Genomic DNA, 8,750 nt, shown 5'->3' with positions numbered 1-8,750 from the left:
CAGGAAGGTCTTGTTTATTGCTAGCTTGCTTGAAGACAAGCAGAGCATATAGTCCCAATGAGGTGGGATGTAATTATTAAGGTTTTAATGAAAAAACACAATGATGAGATGTTGTATAAGGTATGGAAACCACATGTGAGAAATCAAGACCTTGCTGGCTGCACTGTTATTCATATAGAAGCAACTTATTTTGTTGAAATACAAGACTAATTTTAATAAATCTCATATTCTGATCAATTATCTTTGAAATTGTACAGCTCACTGTGATGACTGGGGAATACCTATGTATTAGTTGTTGATCTCTTCTGATACAGAGACTTGTTCCTAGCACCCCACAGCTGGTAATACCAGTCTTCAAGCTCATTCTTGGAGTAGGAGACGTATTCCATTGTAGGGTTCACCTCAAATAGCAGGTACACAAGAGGTTTCCTACATTTACTGTTCTAAATAGATATCTTTCCTCTGGAGAAGTAATCTGGTTTGTGTTTGCTGGCTTCAGCTTTATTCACTCAACATCAGGCAGATTAAAGGTGAAAGCATATAATTTAATTCTAGCAAAGAAAAAGGTTAGGCTCTTAATTAGTAATTAGAAAAAAAGATTACAAAAAGAGGAAAATAAACAAAAAAGTAATTTTAGCATCAAATTTCTTTCCCAGTTGTCATCTCAAATCCTTGAGGTATGCATTAGCCATACAAACTCAAGACACAATTTACAAACTGCAAATAGACATTGAGTACTGTCTCTTAGAGTAAAACCTTAAAGCTGGTGCCCCTGGATGCCTCCATCCACCACACCTACACACAGCAGCAACCTGCTCGATTTCTTCTCTTGTTCGGAATGGTATTACCATCCATTTATATTGTTAATCTCACTCATCTTTCCATCTGTTGGGGCTGAATGGTCCTTCTTGTTCAGGACAACTTTCTCTGAGTTTACAATTCAGTGGCATTCTTCCCATTAGTGGATTTCTTCTGTCTTAAATGGCCTTTTGGCAGATCACAACATTTTGAGGGCTGCCATGATATCAATCACAAAAAGCACAACTCTGATAACATCATACAACAGTTCCACTAATCTCATATGACAATTCTGCCAGTGTTGTAGCCCAGCAGGACCTAGTTTTTTCAGAGAGACTGGAAGTTAAAACATTACTTGGATGATGAAACCGGCCTTCAGAGATGCTCTGTCCAACCTTTTTCTCCCTCTTTTGGTCACTTTTAGGAGCTCACGCCATCACATTAATCTTTCATAGACTTGGATGTCATAGGTCAAAACTCTTTGTTTAAGAAAGGCTTCTACCTGGAAAACATCATCTCCATCTTGGGGAAAGCGGGTGTCTAACAAAAGAAAGAGTTGTAGGAAATAATTCACTAGATGAGCTCACAGCTCACCTCCAGCATCTTGTCCAGATGCCTGCATCAAGCATCTGGTCTCCAGCAACGGAGCAGTGACAAATGCTTCAGGTGTAAAAAAAAAATTAATTAATAATCTGCTTATTAATACCATAACATCTAAGCCCTAACCAGCAATAATCACCATGTGTTATCCTCAGGAGGAGGCTGTTCTGCTGGGATGCTGGATGTCTCCTCCTGTGATCATCATCATCCTTCACCACATCTTTTGATTTTGCTGCCTGATTTAACAGTCATGTCTCTCTGTCTCTCCATGGAATAATGCTCAGGCCATCAAATTTTTTTGAGTTATAGATACTGTGTATCAGAGATAAGCAAAATGATCACTACGTGTCCCTGAATTCAGAGCAACCTCTTTGGATATTGAGAGTCATGCCATGACTGCACATCAGCAGCAGAAATGGTTCCTCTTATGGGCAGCTAATAGCTATGTAACCCAACAGTTAGCGAGGCAAGGACTCATTGGTAATACATCATGGAACTAATAAATTATTTTTACAAAGGCATGCAATAAAATGTATTTCCATATAGAATTATTTTCTTACTTTGATATTCCTAATGTCACTATCCTGAATCACTCTGAGTTGGAGAGTCAAATCTTACCGATTTGGAAATATCCACAGCACCATTTGTGATGACACGAAGGGAATCACTATCTGTTTAAAGTTCTTTCAGCATGTTTGGGTATAATTTAGTTTGTAACACAGTGATATTAATCCAAAATTATTGAATCCCTAAAGATCTTAAAGAAAAAACACTTATTCCCAAATCTTTACTGTGGAGAGAGGAATAAACCACCTCATTTCAAGAAAGATTCCTGACAGATTAAGAAAGGTAAATTGATACAAAGCAAACTTCAGAAAAATTTGAAAAAGCCAATAATGCTTCTTCCCTTTTGATGAAGAAAATTTGGAGCAACTATATTTAGATTCATAACCAGAAAACACCATTCTGTTTTCTGAAAAAGAACTGTGTCCATGAAGACTTACCTTAGGTCTAATGTAATACGGGATCGATGTTGGTATTGGTTGTCTCTAACCTCCATCTCTCTGCATAGATCTTTTCTGAACAACAATTCTATTAAAAGATTGGTCGAATGCTGCTTTCAGCCTGAAATCATTATCTTGTTGCAAAGGATCCCAGACCTCACAACTAAAGATTTTTCCTTTCTTACACGTCCAGCACCCACACACCCGCACACGCAAATGTGTAAGTTCTGATATTGCAGGAAGCTTTTATCACTGGTGGGTTTCCCACTTCATCTGAGATCATTCAGTCTTTCCTTCCGCTTGTTTCCCCAAGAATTGTCATTTCACTGTGAGAGTGTGTCATCTTTGTGAAGGAAAGCCATCCGAGGCACGGGTGGAAGGGAGGGAGTAGGGAAAAAGGTAAACTTCATTATGCTGAACAGCAACATCTGCATTCAGACTTAAGTGAACAGTAACATGAAGCAATTTAAATCTCAACTGCTGAGCCTGCGTGATGCCTATTTAGCAACACAACAGGCACAGACCACCCCAGATGCTGCTGCAGACCCAACATCACTACAAGGGGAACCGCACAGATGGGAGTGCACATTTCTGCAAGCACTTCAGCAGACGGGATAAAGGCAGGCCCAGCAATCTGGAAAGCAGAAGCAGGCAAAAGCGCTGGGGACCTCTGCAAACACTTAAAAGTCGTAATTTCACACAGACACTTAAGAAAGGCTTTGCCAGCTCCTTCAGACATTGAACCCTTGTGTTTATCTCCTTTGCTTCTACATTAAGGCACAAAGAAATGGTTTTCCAACCCCCATTGTAAATTCAGTAAATTACTACATGGCTTATCCGGCAATTGCAGTGTGCTGTTCCGGCTGCTCTTCGAGGAGAGGTTTGTGCTCCACGCCACCCAGCTCCAGAAAGCCCTGCAGGCACATTTCTAAGGACACATCTGGTGATGAGAGGCTGTGCGTCTCCTAAGTGCTACGTTCCTGTTTGCTCTTAATGATGAATAATTTGTTCAAGGGAAGAAAGAGAAAATTGAGAAGCCTCATTTTGTAGGAGCATTCTGCAGCATTTGGTAACCTGTGAAATGCCTTGGTTTTGGAAACCAGGCTTCTACAAGCACAGAAGATGATCTGTCAGATGCAGTTATCCCTTTGCAAGATGCCTGATATGCTCAGTCCTGGGGAGTTCTATGGAAGACAGGGAGAATTATGTAGCTTTAACACAGTGCTTCCTATACTCTAGGTATTTTGTGCCATTTTAGGTAATAAAGAGTTAAAGTTAGCAAACACAAAGACTCCCTGGGCAGCTAAAGAAGATTTGAGATGATTGTCCCCTGTTCTTACACACCTTAGATATTAAAATTACTTTGTTGGGACTGGGGCTGGTATCTAAGCTGCTAGAGTTTGAAACAAAATTCTTAAATGTGGGAAGAAGAGGGGAGAGGGGTCCTTGCCTCTCATTTGTGAGAAGCAAGAATGACAGAGGAAAAGGATGTTAATTTAGCATCTTACTGAAGGAAGGATGGCACGCTGAAATTTAATCATGCCTGATATGGCAGATACATTTTTTTTTTTAACAGGAAAAGCTTAAAACGTTTCACAAAATATGCATTCTCTGTGATTATTTATAAAGCATCATAGATGTGCTTGGCACTTTACTGACATTGGCAGGTCTCTGCCTCAAGGAATCTATAATTAGAATATAGCAAGGGAGGATGATGGATACGAGTGTATGGGAGGACAGGGATACAACAGAGAAAGATCATGAAGAGCTTTAGAAATTCTTTTCTAGACTTTTTGTTGTTGTTGTTGTTCTTTTCATTTAACTGCAATATATTTTAAATCTAGGACTAAGACCTGATTAAACTTCAGATTTTTTGCTCCATAAACTTTCTTCTGTCCCAAACTGGAACAGACAACTGAAGTTTTGAAATTTCTCATTAAATAAATACATGCAAGAAGAGTGGTCTGGAAACAGCCTCATTGAACTGTCTTACTTTCCTAGGTGGAAGCATTTATTTCCAGCTTTATAATTTAAAAAAATATTACACTCTGACACAAAGAAGTGAGAAAACAGTCTAACATTGCCAGTGTGCCCACAGCACAAGGAGTTCTTGAATGGCTGAATGTTTGTTTGTTGAAAGTTTTGTATAAGTAGATGTTCCTGTGAAATGGTCTGGTGTGGCTAAATAAACGGTTTCTAATAGCAAACCACTTGAGCAGAAATCTTTCAACCAAATCCAACTCTAAGACCATGGAAGAATAAAGAGGTAGAATCACAGAGAAAATACTGGACATAGGAAAGTGGTTCTCATTACAGTAAAAAATGAAGGAAAAAAGATTACTCCAGAGCAGGTATCCCTTGAGAGAGGCCAAGGGAGCCAGGAGAGCTCCACTTTTTTCCAGGATTTGAAGAAAAGTCATAACCAAAGCAACTTCCTTAGCAGATGAGAAAGCGAGGACCTGGCGTGTGGGATACGAGATTACGAAGGCAGCTCTGTGAGAGCACTGAGCCCTCAAAAACCCCTCTGTGTGCATGAGCTGCCAGGGCTGGCCACTCCGACCAGGGCACTGCCACGGCACTGGAGGGAGGCCAAATGCCAAGCAGGGGGGATGGCATTTCCTTGGCCCCTTTAAATATCAGAAGAGCAGAAATTCACTGGTTTTGCCCTCAGAGGAAGGCCCAAAGCAGAAACAGCAAACAGGCGCTGCTGTGCAGTGCTGCATCTGGGGACAAGCGGGCCTGGCACGTCATCCCCTGCTAAGAAGAATCTGACCCAAAATTCAGGGAGTCCCAGAATGCTTAAATCCAAGGGCTGTATGGAGGATGCTTGGCTCTAATCATTCATTAAAGTCTGTTTCTGATTTTTAAAACTACCTAGGGGATTTCACTGAATGCTGCTGCCCTCCTCAGCCTGGATATCCAGGACGTTTTCCCCCCCACCCATTTTTTTAAATGGGCTGCTTGTCCTTCAGGGTTTGAAGTGACGGGCATGCGTCATCTCCTCTAAATTGGTCCTACGAAGTAACATTTAAAGCCTTATGCAGTCAGTGCTGAAAGGGAATTGAAAAAGGGAGACATTTCTTTCAGATTATGGCCCTTTCTTGGGTGTAAAGAGAACAGTTGTGATGAATCCACACATCCTCTGGGAGCTGAACAGAGATCAGCGACTGACTTCCTAGAGAATACCACTGGCCTGGAGACATCAACAACTTCTGATTCCCAGCAGCACGTGGGAAAACTGAACAGGTAACAAATTTCCAGATCACTTCAAGTTTATTAATCCAGTTCTGAAGCACACAGCTTTCCCTCAAACCCATAATTGTGATTTGGAAGCCTCTGGCTGTGTCTTGCACATCAGTGAGTCACCCTGTATTTTCCTTCTGCCTAAGAAACAATCTGACTATGCAGGAATGAGAAAGAGAAAACAACTTTTGCTCTTGCACCTAGATGCTCAGTAGAAAATAACCTAGGTTAAGCACTTACTTGATGTCTACTCACAGGAATAAGCCCTTGGGTGGTCCAGTGTCACTAGTGGGGAAGGAGAAAGGTGTCAGGTTCCAGGTAGCAAAGACAAATACAGTCACACAAACACATCAGGTAGGTGAGTAAATGGACCCTGCTACAGATAAATTAAATAATAAAATAAATAAGCTGAAAAGAACTTCCCCTGGGAGAATAAATACAGAATGGCTGTAAGGCACTAGTGGGATAGAATTGCAGTTGTACAGCAAATGCAAGAAATCATTCGAGAAAATCTATGGAGAAAGTTGAAGCAAGGGTGTGGAGAAAGGGAAAGTGTGTTTGGGCAATCGTAACACACTCAGTCTTTTCATAGAAATGTGCTCATTCTCTTTGCTCAGTGTGATAAATCTCTTCAATCTCTACATTTTCCCTCCTATCCCCCTGCCCTGTGGTCATCAGTGTGGAAGTTCTAGCTGCACAGGAAAGAGTTGTTAACAAGAGGAGAGGAGAAGGACCTGAGAATATATTTAGCTCCCTGGCCCTGGATAAAGCTAACCAGGACCTTCTAAATCACAGGAAAAAAATAGCTCTGAATAAAATATGTTTAGCTACCTTTCATCCAGTGATCTCAAAGCACTTTTTATATACACATCAATACTTTCAGGCTCATGAGACCTCTGTAAATGTAGGCAAGTCAAGTTAGGAACAAAGCAGCAGACAGCAGTCAAGCCCTGACACTCAGCCTGTGCTGTAATCAGCAGGAGTGCTCCTTTCCCCAGCCTCAGGAACACTGATGGAGTATCCGGAAACCTGGAAAGTGGCAATGAATTACTCTCAGCAGGGTAAACTGCATGTCTGTGGAGAAAGAACTGTGTTCTGTGCCAGTCATAATACAAACAGCACTGAGTCAAAGGTTGGCAGGAGGCTGTTTCCCTTAGAGTTGTAATTAATATTATCTGAGCAATGAGAAGAGACCCAGAGAGTGCCAGGTGTCTCCTCTCAGCAACCATCTGTGAACAAGCAAGATATCGGTGCTGATATTAGGAGCCTTTCCCATGAACCAGGAAATAGCAAAGTTAAGAGAAAGAGGAAACTGGATAATCTTAAAGAGTTAATAGTCCGATGCTCTAAGTGTGGAAGGTGTCAGTAACAGTGACCAACAAAACTGATCTTTCAGCATCTGCTACCATTTAACATTCTTTATGTAGTGGGCAGATAGCTGCTGTTTGTAAGGCTGAGGGGAGGTGGTGAGTGGTCCTCATGCCACCAAAGAAATATAATCAGCAGAAGATAGAGGTTGGGGTGTACCACCACTGGCAAAATTTCCAGTAGGATTTCTCATCAGGACAAGGGCTCTTCCTCCACCCTTCTTACAGCTGCACAGGAAGCCACCTGTTGCCTTGGACACTTCCATAATTTTCCCTCTCCTCCACCCTAAACACACCAGAGCGCTCTTTCATATCTGGTCCACCTGAGGATCTTATCTCCTGGAAACAGCTCAGTCTCTGCTAAAAGTTTTACTGCTGTTAAGCTGAATTCAAACCACCTATCTACAGACTGGAGTGGCACCTACGTTACAGAGAACAAATGTGCTTCAGGCTGTGTAACAGAGGAGAGAGGCAGGAGATCTTTTCAGATTGATTACTGTACCTGCCTTCCTCAGGTGTGCTTTCTGACAATCGATTGCAAGGAGACAAGGTCTGGTACTACAGGACAACTACGAGATCTGCACCCATCAGTGCAGCAGTGGGACTAAGTTGCAGGGGTCCCTACACCAGCAGAAAACACTCTTTAAAGCAGTGACTGCAAAAGTGCTTTGCAGAGATTGGAAGAACCAGAGAATACTATGCTACCATCCCAGAAAAAAGTGAACGGATCAAAAAGGACAATGTTCTGCACATCTCATACTACCAAGCTGGGTTCCTGCTTTGTGCTGCTTGACTAAACAAGCTCTGTATAAAGGCCCATTTTGATTCCATGCTGGTTTCCCCTACAAAGTGCTCAAAGATGAACCAGAAGGCTTTTAACTTACCTCTCAATGCACCTGCATTGTTTATGTCTTGCTGCTGCTAACATCTAAAGCAGTTCAGGGAGTGATTCTCCTTCCTCTGAAACTGTTGCTTTCAGTTCCACTTATTTGCTCTGTGGATATAAAGATGTAATCCTGCTAATAGCCAGTTTGCAATGAGACTCACTGGAATTACTTCCTTTTCTTAGGACCTTTGGAACACCTTTTACAAGCTTAAACTTCTACCTCCTCTTCCCATCGACCAATAACTTGCTAATTCATGACTAAAGAAAAATGGTTTTTGTATGGGATCAGACTTAAAGGCCCTGCTGAGCAAAAGTATTGATCTTGTGAACTATCAGCATTCAGAATTTCTACCGAATACAGCAAGCAGTGCTCTGCACCTCTTGAGACCAGACTCCCAAGACTGATTGGCAACAGCAACAACAAAACTCTTTACAAAAAATGAGAATACTGTGCTCAGCTGTCTTGGGGATGGAAGACACAAGTTCTGTAAATTCCATGACTGGACCTTGAATATAAGTAACCTATTCCTCTCCACTCGCTGGCTTTACTCCTTCCCTCAGGTCTTCTGGAGTCACAACTCATTGAGCTTTGGCCTAAATTCCAAATCAATAAAGCTGCTTCTGTTGTTTCTCTGTGGTTGAGTAAAGTTCAGATGTAGCAAAATAAAGTCAAATTCCTCAGACTGTTACTTTCTTCAGTTTAAAGAAGAAAAAAACTATTTTAAACCTGTCTGATTTCCCTTTCCCCGCAAAGAGTTGGTATTTGGCAGGACCTCCGATACAAGGAAGCACTAAGTGAACAAAAATTTAACCTCATATAGCTTCCCATCCTCTTTCTATTGCTATTTCAAA

Source organism: Antrostomus carolinensis, unplaced genomic scaffold (assembly GCF_000700745.2).
Source record: "Antrostomus carolinensis isolate BGI_N321 unplaced genomic scaffold, ASM70074v2 scaffold12573, whole genome shotgun sequence".
Classification (NCBI taxonomy): Eukaryota; Metazoa; Chordata; class Aves; order Caprimulgiformes; family Caprimulgidae; genus Antrostomus; species Antrostomus carolinensis.
The sequence above is the reverse complement of the archived record's forward strand: the minus strand, read 5'-3'. Positions refer to the sequence as shown.